This window comes from Prinia subflava, chromosome 14 (assembly GCF_021018805.1).
Source record: "Prinia subflava isolate CZ2003 ecotype Zambia chromosome 14, Cam_Psub_1.2, whole genome shotgun sequence".
Taxonomy (NCBI): Eukaryota; Metazoa; Chordata; class Aves; order Passeriformes; family Cisticolidae; genus Prinia; species Prinia subflava.
In genome coordinates, this window is record NC_086260.1 from 10,182,611 (window position 1) to 10,198,543 (window position 15,933).

The following is a 15,933-nucleotide window of genomic DNA, read 5'->3' on the forward strand; positions in this document are numbered from 1 at the left end:
AACTGTTTTGGGAATTAAATTTACTTTTGTATCTAAAAGCGGGGCTAGGTACCCAAGATGTTGTATGGCTTTTACAGGAAAAAACAACTTCCAGTTACTTAGTTCTGCTCTTAAGCCATTTGAAATGGCCACGTCTTAGAATCTGTCTTACACAGGGAGCCAAATGCAAGCAGGGTCCTTTCCAGGACCTACCCAGGGAATTCAGTTAGAAGGACATAATTTGTTTTTGATTTGAACGTCAGACAAATCAAATGAGGGGGTACATTATGTGGCACTGTGGCATCTAGATTTCGTGGTGATTTGTTTATTATAAATATTGCAGAATAAAAATAAAAAATAACTGCAGGCAAATTCTGTAACAGATGTAAATTCACCTCTTTCAACCACACAGATGCAATAGAACATCTGGAAAGAACCAAGTGTTCCACAAACAAGAACTGCCTACCTAAATCAGAGGTGTAGTATGAATTAGCTTTCATATTATCAGTTGAATTCTCAAGACCAGTTCAGTGGCTGGAATTATCTGCCTGTTCTCTTGGATGTACTCTCTGTGTTTGCTTTTGCAGTGCCATCTTTGTCATTTAGATGCCAGTTTTTACTCAGAAGTTTCATCTCTCTGAGATTTTTGTGTCCACTGTATTAGGAACCCTGGATGCATAACAAAACAAAACAAAACAAAAACAACAACCCACAAACTGTTTTTTATAATTAAGGACTTTTGGGGGATAATTATTTTTGTTGTGGCTCTAGAAGGTTTGCCCAGAAAAGGGATCAGAAACCCAATCCAGCAAAATGTGCAAACACCTTTGCCTTGTATCATTGTCTTTGTAGCTATTTAAATCCAGTAGTAACAGCTCCCAAAGGGACAAAAAGTAACTATTTATGATTTTCTAAAGGCTAACATAGGCAATTCTGCACTACATAGTGGTGCTCATGAATTTCACTGTTGTACATGAACCCATCTAACATCTAGCCAACAATAAGCACTGCAGAGCTGGCCTTTGTTGTTGCGAAACAAAAGGTAAAATCTTTATGTTTAGCAAATGTATAAACAGGCCGGATAGGAGAAGTGCATGGTGGCACTGTGTGTTTTGAAAGAAATCACAAATTGATTAGGAAAGCTGTTTTTAAAATTATTATTCAGGGAATCTGCTTTTAACAGGACTATGCATTTACTCATGGAAGGTTTGCCCTCTTAGGAGGTTCCAGCATTAGATGCACTGAAATTAAGTCCCACTCCACTCAACCATATATTGTGATTTTAAAATGAAATCTTGATGTATTTGTAACTGGGGGAGGGGGAGCCCAAATCCAGCTGCGACAAATTGTTAATTCATGATACAACGAAAGATAAACTTTTATTGGTTTATGGGTTTGCTTCCCCCTTGTCACTTGGCTGCTTCTCAGGGTCATAATCAGTACCTTTTAACACCAGAATGAAGCAGATTTGCTCCATATGTTTCATACTGAATATTGCTCCACTATCTGCTCTAGCTGTGCCCATAGCCCAGTGACTCCCATGTCAGTGCTGCAAGAGCCAGTAAACTGCAAGCTCTTGGCAATAGCAGCAACTATTCCCCCTGAAAATATTGCATTATATTCCCTGGCAGAGGAGAACATCTAATGGAGTACAGATGATGTGAATTAATCTTTGAATAAGCATTTAATTTGTTGGCCAAAATGTGATTGCCCTTTTTTTTTTTGTAGTATCCTCATAATGAACATAAAAAAATTACAAGATTTGTGAATGTAGTCAGTCCTCTGGAAGCTCTGGCAGCTGGCTAAGCTTTGACTTCTTTTTTTTTTCTTTTCATAGTAATTAAAAACACTTCTACAAACTCAGAACCTAACCATCATTAAGCACACTTCCAGAGCAAGTTATAAGATTCATAACTAAATCACCTCAGATCCTTCTTGCCAGAGATGCTAAAGAAAAGTATCCCAGTGAGAATTTGTTTGAAAAAATGTATTTCTTGCACAGGTCAGTAGAATTGAACAGGTTGGCTTGCCTACAAACATATGAATTAAAAATATTGCTATAGATGAGATACAGGACACTTAAATTAATCCTTCCTCTTGGGTAAACCCTGCTTTCATTAGGCTCAACACAGAGTGCACTGCCATGGCCTAGAATCAGTCTTACTCCCAAGCCATCTCCAGAATGACATGCAGGACTGTGAGAATAGATGCTAGTAATTGCATAAAGCTTTGGTTAAAAATACTTGGAATAGATTTAAGTATTCAAAACCTCATACTCAGAGCAGAAGAGGAAGACCCTGTGGCTCTCTGTACAGTAGAAAGGTCTTGCACCATTTGTGTCATGATAAAGAGCATAAGGGAATAGAGAGAGCAATGAAAGAGAGAGAAGTAGAAACTCCAAAAGGATTATTTTGAATTGGATCCCAGAACCAGTGGGATCTAAGCAGTACATTGCAGGCAAGACTTGTCTAGTATTAAAAACTTGCTGGTGAAATCAGAGGGCTGTGAGTGCTAGCCTGGGTCCCAGTAGCTCTGTACTAGACTCCATCCTGTTACATGTGGGATCTCATGTTCCTGATGCAGTTGAATCTCCAAGGCTCTGATCGGGGTGGGACTGGCCCTTGTCCCACCCTTCCATGTAGGGCGAGGAGTTGCAAAGTTACACTCTGCACCTGGTAAGGTCACTGCTGTGGGCAGCTGATAAGGCTCCATGGAAGAAGTGGAGTTTGCTGTCCCTCATGGCCAGAAGTGATCAAGGCCTGAAGGAATGGGGATGCAATCCAGATCTTGGAATTTAAAAGAAGGAGGTGATGACAGGAAGATTTGCAGGCAACAGATGTGGAAGGAGAAGGAGAGTTCAGGGACAAGGAGGATGGTGCAGTTGGTTCAGGTGCATAAAGAAGGTGGCTGGAGACAGTGTGATGGGAACTGGGCTGCTTTTGAGAGTGTTTTCTCAAAAGGCTGTGGATTTTTTTGTTGTTGTTGTTTTTCATTGCTAGTGCCTGTGGCAGGCTGGCAGAGTTCAGAGCTATGATTACAGCCTGAGGGCTCTTGGTTGCAGAGGAAGTTTCTCTTCTTGAGCACATGTCTGCAGGACTTGTTTTAAGAGGTGAAAAAATATGGCCTTGGGCTAAAGCCAAGGAGTGGAGCAAAGATAGCTGGGGTTTATATCTGATTCCAACACAAGTGTAAAGTTTCAGGAGTCATTTAATCTTCTGTTTCCCTTAATGTAAAATAGTATATCTAAAAGGATATTTTAAGGCTAAATTCTTTAGTAAAGCACTTCTAAGGTAAAAGCTGCTGGTGAGAGGTGAAAAGCTTGGAAAGCAGAGTTAACATATCCTCCAAAGACAGGAGTTCTGTCTTTGACTTTTAACTGTACTTAAAGGACATCCACATTTTGACATCTGTCCTCCTGTTTTACAATGTTTGTGCAAGTGTGCTTACTGTTTTCCTTGACATGTCAAGGTCAGATAGCATCTTGTCAAATCCAGAAATATCAGACTGACTTTGACAGCAAACTGCAGCAGGACCAAGCCATGGACATCAGGTGCCTTCCTACAGATCTCCCCACTTTGGAGCAGAGTGTTCAGTCTGACACAATTAAGTCTAGTTTTGGGGCTGTTTAGCTGACAATTAACTGGAAACATTGAGGAGAAGGAAAACTGAGCAACCCTTTTACAGCAGGTAATAGTGACAATTTCCCCATTTCCCTATGAATCTCTTAGGGCAGAAAAATTCCCAGACCATGCTTGATTTTCAGGGATGCTGAGCACTCCTGTTTCCTTTTCCTTCCAACAGAGAATCAAGACATTCATTTTTTTACTGATAGACTGATTTCTAGCAAGAAACTACAAGGATGAGAAATGCAATGGTACCATGATTTTCACATATTGAATGATTCAGGAAAATCTTAAACCCTTTGAAGTCCTCTTTTTCTGTCAAAATTAGCATTTTTTGTGTTCCCCAGAGTACAATCCAGTTTGCATCATGCACTTTGCTTTGTGTACCTTGCTTCTCTCAGATGTCTGTCCTATCCCAAATACAAAAATAGCTTCAAGTACTGACTAGACACTGTTGAGTGTCAGGAATAGTCAGTGCCCTGCCGGGCTGAAAACCTCAATAGATCAGAGAAGCAACTAGAGCCAGAATGAAGCACTTTTGTTCCTGTTTTATAAATGGGAGAGAAAGGCCCCAAAATTATGGGACCTTCTTGGGATTGTGCTGGATGTGTGTGGCAGAGCTGCACTATAACACTGACCACTGGGACACAGCATTTTAACTCAGCCACTGAACCACACTTGGTCTCCCCTGAGGCCTCAGCAGTGGCTGGTACTTTTAAATCTATATTCAAACAGGTTGATTAAATACCAGCTATAAGGATCTATTTGACTATTAGTAGAGCTGCTAAGTGTTTCTATGGGATTTCTCTCCTCTATCCACCCCTCCCAATTTGCTGTGTGCAGTTATGTATCCCTTAATTTTTCCCTGAAAACTCGGATTCATTCAGTTCCATGAATGCACGATTCACAGTGGAGCTGACACATTTCATTAAGCTCAGCACATTGCGTAGAAGTTTGGCAAAGGGTCCCTGGGCTTTATTCATGCCAGACACACTGTGTGACCAGCTGTCACAGACGGGTTGTAAAATTAGAATAAAACCATAAAACACAGTTGAGGGAAAGGAAAAACTTGCTCCTCTTGGGGGACAGCACTTTGAGCTGTGACAAAAGATTCACAGAGCACATCAGACACAGACACACACAAAAGCTTTGTGCAGAACTCAGCTGGTTTCATTTTTCATGCTTGCACATTATACCATGAGTAGGTGCCATGGTGTAAAGGATTCACCTTGTTCCAGCTTCAGCACGAAGTTCTGCTTTTAGCTCAGCTGCCCAGAGCACATTCCGTCTTTAGTGGAACAATATTTCCTTTAAGCAGGCTACAGGACTGAAAACAAGCAGCAAAAACTTACTGTGCTACCTGAGAGAACAGCACAAGAATGGAGAGTTGTGCAGCACTTTTTCCATAAAGGAACTAAAATCTGTTTGCACTCCTCAGATCTGTCACAGCCTGTGTGAGGTAGACACACACTGTCCCTGTGTTGCAGAGCTCTTTTCCCCCCCATTCCACAAGGCAGCACACTGTGGCTTTCCTCAGCCTACAGATGCACCTGGGGATGGGTTTTTTTTTTTTGTTTTGTTGCTCCTCTGGCCTCAGGGCTGTTAATTGGGCCCAGCCCCAATCAAAAATATGATCCCTTGTTTTGTCTCCATGTAAGAAATGAAGCTGAGTGGCTACTACGGTGCATTTCATGCATGGGATGCTGCATCAGGAAAGAGGGATCTGCACTGCAGCTGTTCCAGGCATCTTTAGGGGGGAACATCAGGCAGGAATCATCTGGTTCATGAGGTTTGTTATATCTGATTCAATGGCTAAATAATCATTACAGAATTGTAGGACTCTACTGCTTTTGGGAACTCACTTGGAGGCACTGAGATATTGATTTGCTGAGTATCTATATTTTCTCTTGATGTCAAATAGAGATCTTGATTGTCTGAAACAGGAATTCCCAGATTAGTGGTTATGAGGAAATTGTGGCCTGAGCTGGCTACAAATAGCAAGTGAGTAACAGAGCTAGGACAAAATTTCTATTTTTTGACTTTCATTTCTGCAGTTTAACTACTAGGTGTGATATTTATTGTCACTGTTAGGTAATTGGATGATGTATAAGTAGGTCATAACTTTGGCAAAGAAATAATTGGAGACCTCAAGGCCCTGAGAGATGACTACTCTAGATGTTAACAAAATTAGTTAATCAACAGTGATGAAATTGTATCATCATAGAATAAGTGTAGCACACAAACAGCACGACTGGAGCTTGTTCACCACCTGCTGTTTACCTTAATTCATGCCTTGATTCATGCTTAACACATTTATAAAACGTGTTAAGCTATTTCCATTCCAGCATCCTGTTCTCCGTGTGGGAGAAATCTTGTCTACTGAAATGTGTTCAACTAAAAAAAAATCCTTTTTGAGGCTCTTTAATATCTTTCCTCTATGATAAGGAGGTGAAGTTCTATGTCTATGCTGAATTCTGACCCCTCTGGAGCAGAGAAGGTGCCAAAGCATACAATATGGAAATTGTGTTCTTATGTTTCTATGTGCTTCATGGTAGGACTGGTTCTCCTCTGGGATGGATGGATGGATGGATGGATGGATGGATGGATGGATGGATGGATGGATGGATGGATGGATGGATGGATGGATGGATTTGGGCCTGGGAATGGCCGGGCAACTCTATTTCATCAGGTACCCTGCGTTTTTCTCTTCCTACATGTAGTAAGGTGCTATGAATCTAATTTACAGCAGAATTTATTAGGCTAATCCTGCATGGTTCATTCTGTGGGAACAGATGTGGCTTTTTCAACATATAGACAGAGGTCCCACTTACAGCATTATTTTATTCATAAATGCATTAAAACATCCCCATAAACAAAAACCCTCTTCTGATAGTGGGAAGCACTAGGCTGGTACCTGAATCCAAAGCCAGCATTTTCATTGTGAGTGTGGGGCTGATAATATGAGGAAAACTAAATTATGATCCAAGGGTTTAAACTGCCTTATTCAGAAGGAGGTGACAATGTTCAGCATTTCACAGGATTTAACCCAGGAAGAGATATCTGGCATTTCTCAGCACTTCTACTGTGCTTCTATAAATCCTCAACATAAGAATTTTTTTTAATAAAAACCTTTTTTTTTTAATTGCTTTTATAGGAACAAATGTCAGGTACAGACATACTGACGCACATAGAGACACTTTTCCCTGAGGAGATCTGGGATTTCATAGCCTTTTCCCCCCCCTTTCCTTTTTGTATTTTTTCTAATTTTTCTTTTTCCCTTTTTTTTTTTTTTTCCCTTATTCCAGCCAGAGATCTGAGGAACAAGGCTGTTTGTCAGGCAGTGTTTTTGTTTCAAGTGGAATGTGCCTGGCCTTCCCAATGAAAGGCTTTCAAATGGGCTGCCTGAGGGATCTCACAGCCAACTCACCCTCACTGCACGAGTGAGAGCGGCTCTGCTGTAGCTGGCCTGGCAGGATGGATATACAGGAGTACAGGCTTCTGAGAGAGTGGAGCCAGCTGGAGTGTCCTCTTGACTGAGCAAATCCTAAAGGGAGTCCTTATTCTGCTGGGAAGAAGCTGTGGGATTGGCTTTACTCCCAGCCTCTGGCAAGAGGGACGTGTTGGTGGCAGGGGAGGCTTTTGTCCCTAAGCACTTGTGATATGGCTTTGTACTGTGTCTGGGACAGAGCTGTCCTGCCCAGGAAGGAGGCTAGGGGAGACACTATGGAAGTGAGAGTGGTCCTCAAATTGCTTCAGTGGCAACGTGTGTTCAACCAGATCCCAAATCCTAGGAGTATGTATATAACTTTGTGTTACTTGTCCTTCTATATTTTGCTTGTTCCTCGCTCCATTGACATTTCCAGAAAACCCCTCAGGCTTTGTGTCTTACTGTCCATTTGCTGCTCTTTATTTTTCCTGACAGGTGTTTGTATGGGTTCTGATATGATCAAGTGCTTAATGTCATTCCCAGTTCTGTTACAGGCATTTTTAAGTGCATAAAACGGCCTGGCTGGCACATACAGTATTGCATTGCCTGTAGAATAGATAGGTTTTTTGCATCCTCTGAAGCATCTTCCCCAAGCAGGTAATAGATGCATTTTTCCATTTAAACAAATAATACCCCAAGGGAAAAAAAAAAGGAAAACGCTAATTCTGCTGCTCCCTTGGGGTTTTATATACTGAAGGGCCCCTCACCAAAAAAACTACTGCCAGACTGGGCAGGAGGGTTGGACCTTCAGAAATGTGATGGCTTAGGCCTTTTAAATGCAAATCCATGTTTCTGGGATCCCATTTAACAGAAAGAGCTTGTGTGAAAGCACCATCTTTAAGTCCATGCAGTTTATAAAATCTCTTCACTTGAAGAATAGTTTAGCTTTGGCAATTTCCTATTCATATGACAATTAATACATTTTTCATGGTAATGGCTATTTTCTTAAAGCTGGAAAAAAAGTCATCATACTTCTGTTAATCAGGGATACCACAGATTCAGTCTAATGTATGTAAACTTGCTCATTTCTCAGAGACTTTAGCAAAATACTGCTTTCTGAAGTGAGAATTATCACTAGCATTAAAGAATACTTGAGATGAAATTCTGCTGTCAGTAAATTCAAGACTTGAATATAGAAAATGACAGACAACACTTGACTTACCAACTGCTGTCTAAATAATAATCCAACTGGGCAAAATTCACATACACAAAACCATTTGCACAGGCCTGCAGGCAGGACAAATGCATGGGAAGCCAGGAGCTACATCTTCATTCAGCTTTCTGTTTCTGTACCTGTCTTTCAATTTGTGATCTGGGAACAAGTAACTCCTAAAACTGTTGTGAAACTTCATGGATGAGAATTTACAGAACGATTTGAGGTCCTCTCCATTGGGCTGGCATATTATTAGGATCAGAACTGCGCCAGATATTGAGGTCATGCATGGGCCCTGGGGACCATCACTTGACTCAGATGCTGTAGGTAAATTTAAATCTGTGCCACAGTTGCTACGTCTGCAGAGAATGGCTGTTTTCCTTTTAATCTGCTGTTCTTCAATGGGTTTCCAGCCTTTGCTAGCCAGTCTTTGTGAAATGAATTTTCACCATCAAAAGCAGCAGTGTTTTATTTTTGTTTTAGCTGTGCTTGGGAATGCAGAGCAATTCAATCAAGAGGAAAATACACCATGAAAAGCTCTGAAAGCCCTGAGGTCAAGGATCTGAAGTTACCCACAATATTAATGACAAACCAGTGGCTGCACCATGGCAACGGACAGAAGAATACGTGGCGTGGAAACCATAAGTAGTATGGGGCTTTGAAAGAGCACAAATGGGAGAAAAATGGAAATTACATCATGTTCTCTCTGTTCTGTGCTAGGACAGCCATGTACAGTCTAATTCCCAGTGCTGGTTGAGTCCAAGACTTTCACGAGGGCCCCACAAAAAAACAAAAAAGAGAAAGGCTTTGGAGCTCGAATTGGACTGGTGAAAAGTTTTGTTGAAAGGAGGAAAGGTTTGGATGGAAGCAAGTTAGATGAAGTTACTTGAAAAACAAGGATGCTGATGCTATGGGATCTCCATTCCTGGGTTCTCCTCTGGGGTTCCCTGCTATGTCCAAGTGAGTCACTGAAATATCAAACATTGGTGGTGAAGTTGATTAGAAATATGAACCTCATCTCCTTTGCCTGAGATGGGAATTAGTGGCAATAGGTCATCCTGTTGACTTCAGAGGGTGTTGTTTCCTGATTAAGTGAAGGGATTGTTTCCAAAAACTCCTCTAGATAGGCTAGCTTGTTATTATTTATTTTACTAAAAGATTATGTTTCTGTGACCATTTCTGCTGGCTGATAATACATGAGACAATAAAGAGCTGAAGATATGGAGGGCTGAACTGTCCAGCTTTGGCATCTCATGGCAGTGCTATTGAGCAGAGATGGGGGAGTGGGATGGGGGAGAGAACTGGAAAAGTGAGAAAACTCATGAACTGAGATAAAGGTGATTTAGTAAGTAACCCAAAAGCCGTGCACACAAACAAAGCAAAACAAGGCATTCATTCACCCCTTCCTGTGGGCAGGCAGATGTTCAGCCATCCCCAGGAAAGCAGGGCTCCATTGTGTGTATGACGGTCACCGTGGAAGACAAGCACCACCACTCCCAGTATCCCCTGTTCCTTTTTCTTCCTTGAGTTTTTTGAGTTGAGCACAATGCAATGTGGTGTGGGATATCCGTTGGGTCAGCTGTCCCATCTGTCCCCTCCCACATTCCTGTGCACCCCCAGCTGACTTGCTGGTGGGGTGGGTGAGAGACCCCCCCAAAGGACTTGACTTGTGCAAACACTGCTCAGCATTAATGAAAACATCCCTCTATTATCCACACACTCTTCAGCACAAATCCAAAACATGGCCCCATACCAGCTACTGTGAGGAAAATTTACCCTTTCCCAGACAAAACCAGCACACAGTGGTAGAACTGAGCTCTACAAACCAGTGATGATCTCCATTGGCATACTTGGCTACCCCAGTCTTGACTTAAATGTGGATTTTTGCTGTAGTGCAACATGTGCTGAAGCTCTGCCCAACGCTTATGTGGCAAACATTAACATCATGGCTTGGACAATGCTGGCAGCTGCAGCTCTGCATCTTATTTTACACAAATGCTTCTTTTTTTCTCTCTCTTTTCTTCAGCTGTATGAACATTTCTACCATAGAACCATCCACAGAGCCTTCCATGGAATGAATGTGAATTTTTCTTTTTTTTAAGTCAAGCTCCTACATTTTGGAACACCAGTGGTATAGATGGTGACTCAAAATTGGGTCATGGTAAACTGCATCACTGTTATAGAACAGCCCACAGTTCTATAACATCTGTTGCTGCAGCATTTGTTGTGTACACTTGCAAACAGATGACCTAATTCTCTTTGTGTGAACAGGGAGTGCACTTGGGTAGGGAGAGGGCTGAGAACATCTTGTGGAGAGCCCTGTGCAAGAATCTGTCCATTCACTCTGATTGCTAGATTGCAACAACTCAATTGCAACAACTGAATGAGAGGAATAGAAGGCAGAATGACTTTGTGGAAGAATACTAAACATTGCTGAGGTAGTGGGCAAGGGAATAAAAGCCTTTTAAAATCAGAACAGGAAGATTTTAAAAGAAAAACCAAACTTCCCCTGGTAAACGCAAGAAAGGAAGCCGTGAGCTTGTTGCAGTAAATGCTGCAAATGATCACTTAGTGCCTAAAATATACCCATAAGGCCCTTTTAATGGTATGAAAGGCAGTAGCTCAAGAGGTGTTAAATTTGAGACAGGAGGGCTGTGCAGGGCACTGTGGTGAACAGTTTCCTTTGAAGCACTCTGATGACTTGGGAAAAACTGGGATTAAATGACAGAAGGGGACAGAAAGTTCAGCTGCTGGGACATGAGGCTGAGAAATGTGACTGTGTTTCATCTTTCTGTTCGTTGATATTTCTTAAATACCTTTTAATTTCTTGTTCAGTGCATTGTTCAGTGTCTATCCAGATGACCATGAATGTTTTACTTCTGAACATGAGTTGCTTCCTTCCATATTCTGTAATGCTTGTGGTTCTGTAGCCTCACAATGAAGAGAAATGCGATGAAACTGTGCAGTCATGAGTACTCTTATTTCCTGAGGGCTTTTTTCTTTCCAAAATAATCCTAATTATACCAATTTACTTCTTTTTTAACTGTCTTCATTTCACAGATCCTTTTCTCCTCATACTTGTTGAAATGCCTAACATGGTTGCGAATAGATAGGAATGGAGATGAAGAGCAAGTGGAGGAGTGATGGTGAAATGTGCATGTGAGCAGTCAGGGTGATCCAAACTTTAGTTTCTGTGAGATTGTTTTGCTGACTAGTGTCTCCAGGGCAGGGCCACGCTCTGGATTCCTGCTCCCTTTCTATGACAGAACTGGCTGGCAGCAGAGTTTGGTCCCATGGAATATCTGCAGAATTTGGCATTTGCCTTAGAGAGAATGAGCAGGACAAGACTAGCCAGGTTTGGGGCAGAAAAGAAATGTTGTCTGTGCTGTCTGTTGATGAAGGAACCTGTGTGGGTTTTGGACTTCTGTTACTCCCCAAAATTTTTAGCAAAGGGATCTTCTGGGAGGGAGAAAGGTAAAAATAGTGGATGCCCCATCTTAAATAACACTTTAGAAAGTTGTAACAGGGAAAGCTGGGAAGATTTTTTGTAACATCCTTGTTCTGTTTTGCTCTTGCTTTCTCAGGTCCATTTTGCTGGTCAAACCAGATATTGAAAACTCCAAGCTACTCTCCCCTCCAAAACAGCCCAGATGTTCCACTTGGACTAAGAACTACAAATCTGCCTCTCTCTGGCTTGTTTACTTGACTCCCCTCATTAATGTCTTGATCTTTCTCAAGATGGTTGTGTGGCTCTGGAGCCACAGCTGCCTTGTAAGTACAACTCCTCACGCACTGACTATGTCACATAACCACCAATGGGGGTCTGTGGGGCTCTGGGGGCTTCTCTGTGACTTCAGATCTCTCTGAAAGTCAGCCAGGAGGGGGCTAAGCCTGCTATTCACAGCATGTTCAACCTGGTGCCAACACACGTGAGAGCAGTGAGACCCCTGTGGAACTGCTATCCTTGCCTCTCTGAGATATTCCCAGCCTTGCAGAATGTGTCTTGTGGGTGTTGGCTGTGCAAGATTTTCAGTATGCAAAGGAGGGTTGGCCACTTCTCCTCCAGCTGTTCCTGAAGTGTTCTGTGTCAATGGTAACCCTTCATACAATATCAGAAACAGCAGCTACAGATGGAAAATCACCAAAGTGCAAGTTGTGCTGACATGCCCAACGCCTGACATCAGATTCTTCGGAAAGGATCCTGAGGAATCTGCGAACTGTGGCACATGATGGATTATTTCTGGTTTGGCCTGTCTCTTCTATGCAGCTTATTTCTGTCAGTCTCTGCTCCTCTTGACAGCTGGAGGGTTGTGGAAATGCAACTTGTCTCTCGCTGCCTTTACTATTCCAGCTCTGCTAACAGGCTGGCGTAAGTCTGAGTGTGACACATACGAATGGGGATCATATGTCCTGAGGTAACAAAGTCCTGCAGTACAGTCTGCTCTGTTCTTTCCAGCAAGGATGCAAAAAATAAACACGCCTATTTGCTGGAAGCAAAAGACATGCTAACACTCCAGTCCTTGTGTCCCTTCACAGTTTGTAAGCAATTAGACACCAAAAAAACCAGCATACAGGTTACAGAGAAAAGGCAGATTTAAAGTGCATTGCTATCTTCTGGTCCCTGCCAATAAAACCTTCAAGCTGCACCCAGGCCTTTCTAGCTCATGGGGGGCATGTTCCGAGCTCTCCCACCCCAGTTCTTTCCCCGACCTTGTTGCAGTCAGATGTTAGCAGTCTGCCTGGGCAGCATTGGGCATGGCTTGCAAATTGTGGAGCCCAATGTCCCCTGCCTGGCAAGCCCTCTGCAAGGCTCTGAGCACTGAGCAAGTGTGGGGTGAGACACAGGGAAAGTTTTTGTTCTGTGTAAGCACAAGCTTAGGGCCCAGCCTGTCAAAGACTAAATGCTCCCAGCTCCTCAATGCTGCCACTGGGGTTCAGGATATTCAGTACCTGGTGCAGAGAGTGGCTCTCTCAGATATAACAGGAATGGTTTTTATTCCAGACTCGAGCGATCCTACTTTAGTGTGGGAGGCTTAGGATTAGGCAGCTTCTTTTGTTCCAGCCTGTTTTCAAAAGACTCAAAGAACAATACTACAAGTCTGTGAAGTTCTTGATAGTTCAGCTTTCACCCTCTAAGACTGTCTAACAGCAGGAATAATCTGTCCAAATATTACCCTGAAGCAAAGGTTTAAAAGGAATTAGAGAACAAGCAATGTTGCCAGATGATCCCACATCTGTAGTGGGTCTAAACCCAGATCTGAAGTCAAGTTAGCAGTGGCATCTTCATTCCAGATCCACGTTTTCTTTTAGAGTCATATGTTTATATAGCCTAAGTATGGTGGTGGATGGATGCACAAAAGGTTACCAAGTAACTGTTTTATGTAGTTAATGTTGGTGTCAACATTAAATGGTCAGTCCCTTTTAATAACATTGAATTTTCATTTCACTCTGCCTAGAAATTTACCCCACAGCCTAGGGCTCAGCGAAGGGGTCAACCTATCTTTGAGTTCATTCTCTATAGAACAATGCTTTTCTAGCAGAGATCCCAGGAAAATAATGGCACTTGTGGGAAGGGTGATCTCACCCCAAGGTTTGTTTGAATCCCTTTCATACAGGTAGAAGGAGAGGTGCTTACTGCAGAGACCAGTCTTTTCTGGGCACTGGGGCCAAATTTTTTCTGTCAGCAAATACACTCTCATAGCACATGACACCTTCTAGGTATGCAAAGGGGGCAAGATGAGCCAGAAGCTCCTGCAAGAGTTCCAAAAAAAGAATGAAACTCCTGTACTGCTTGTTCATGGCCTCCCTGGTGTCAGCACAAGGGAAATTTAGGGCCATTCCCCTGCCATCTTACTTCACATGGGTACCTGGCAAAGAATGTCTGATGCAAAAAATAAACCATGACAAATGCTGTCTGTTTCCATTACTGTATGGGGAATGACTGGATTATGTAAGCGTGAAATCACCACAGGGATCAAAAATAAATATTGCCCTATTGTAGAATGTACTGGTGGCATAGCTGATATTTTTGTGGCTGATGAAAAATCAAAGCTCATTATCACTCCTGAGGTTTGCCCTCTCTGTGTGTGTTGGTGTGTGTCTGTCTATTTCTGTGTATTAAAGACTCTGGGTCAAATCCTGGTAATTCTGAGTCTATTTTTACTTTTTCACTACTCGGGCAAAACTTTCATTGACACTAAGTGGAAAGCTGCCTAAGAAAGGGTGCTGAGGGAATTGAGAAGCTGGCTGTAACTTGGCTTGATTCTGGTTTCTGAAAATCCCTTTCCTGAATTTTACTTTATATAACATACTTCTTAATGCAAGTTTAAAGCTGGTGCAAATTTATACTGCACCACTGGAGATAGACATTGATTTCTTTCAGCTGGGATCTCTTTTGCTCTGCATTTAGGATAGAGGTGTCCAGTGTGTCTGTGGATCTGCACTTTGTAGAACTTTCCGAATGGAAGGCGTGAGGGAGGGTCAGTGTTTGAAGTCACCCACATGGCAGTGGAGCAGTGCTTAGTTTCACTGGCTGTAGTTCTGGCATGCAGAGTATTTATCTCTTGGTTTTTCTTTTTCCCCTTCATCACTGAAGGCATTTGGAGTTTGATGGGAAGGCATTCAAAAAGTCCTCTTCAATCTCAAAGCTTTTCCTGCTCTTTTCATTCCAGCCTGCTGCTTCCAAGCTTGTTCTCTCAGAACTGCTGCCACTATCTCACACATAGGTGGCAGTTTGACACTTGGCATGGAAGACCCCATGTGAAAGACACCTGGGAAAGAACTGGCTTGTTGAGTGAAAGGCATATCCAGCAGAAGAAACATGAAGTGCATATCCAGCAGATGCAACAATCCTCTGGCAATGAGTTGAAAATGCTTGGCAGGTGCAAACTCTGAATGAAGGGCAGTCAGAAAGATGTGTTTTTTTCTATCATTAGCCTGGTTTTTGGTTTTAGACTCACTCAAATTGTGTACATGCTTCTCAGGAAGAACTTGCTTTGAGGAAAAAACAGACAGATCCATTCTGGACAGATGGTGCTGCAAAAAAGGGTGACAGAGAGGTGGCAGGAAAGCAAAGGGAGGAGTGGGTGTGAAAGGAGGATGGAGAGAGGGAGTATGTCTGATACAGGCTCAAGCAAGTCTGTGAGGAGTGATGTGAGCCAGCCCCTGAAGTGAGCCAGGGAGTTCATGGTACGTGAAAATCGTTTCAACAAGAAGAAACTTGTGTGAGTGCACAGGGGCTTTCTTTTCCCTTCAGTGGCACTAATGACAGTCATCAAGTTGCAGCTACTTACTGGAGACAGTCGCAGGCTTTGTTCTTGTCTTTCTCTCCACATCCTGAGCTTTCCCTTTTCAGTGCTACCACTCAAACTAGTTATTAAACTCCCCTGGAGTCTGTGAACTTAGGGACAACCCATCCAATTCCTTTCTTATCACCCTATGACCCGGCCTGTGTTTTAATGAATTGGCTTATTTTCTAACTGCTCCTAGAGAGTGTGGATGAGACCATGTTTTGGGCCACAGTGGTGATCATGGAAAATAGGCATGGGAAATATTCTGATTAATGTTATGTTTTACTATTACGGAACCAGTGGTGGAAGAGCTGCCAAGAGCTTATTGCTGTCCCTGCAGAGAAAAGATTCCCAAATTACACAGTGACATTTAGTGGTACCCACAGTCCCCTTTGCTGGTGT

At 42.5% G+C, this 15,933-nt stretch overlaps 1 long non-coding RNA gene across 1 annotated transcript in view; it reads left to right on the plus strand.

The window, feature by feature from the left end:
• The window catches only part of LOC134558178 (uncharacterized), a 68,999-nt gene extending 54,622 nt beyond the window's left edge, over window positions 1-14,377 (plus strand). Inside the window, exon 3 of the long non-coding RNA XR_010082294.1 lies at window positions 11,827-14,377. This is a non-coding gene — a long non-coding RNA (uncharacterized LOC134558178). The remainder of the gene's footprint in view (window positions 1-11,826) is intronic.
• Window positions 14,378-15,933: the final 1,556 nt, after the last annotated feature.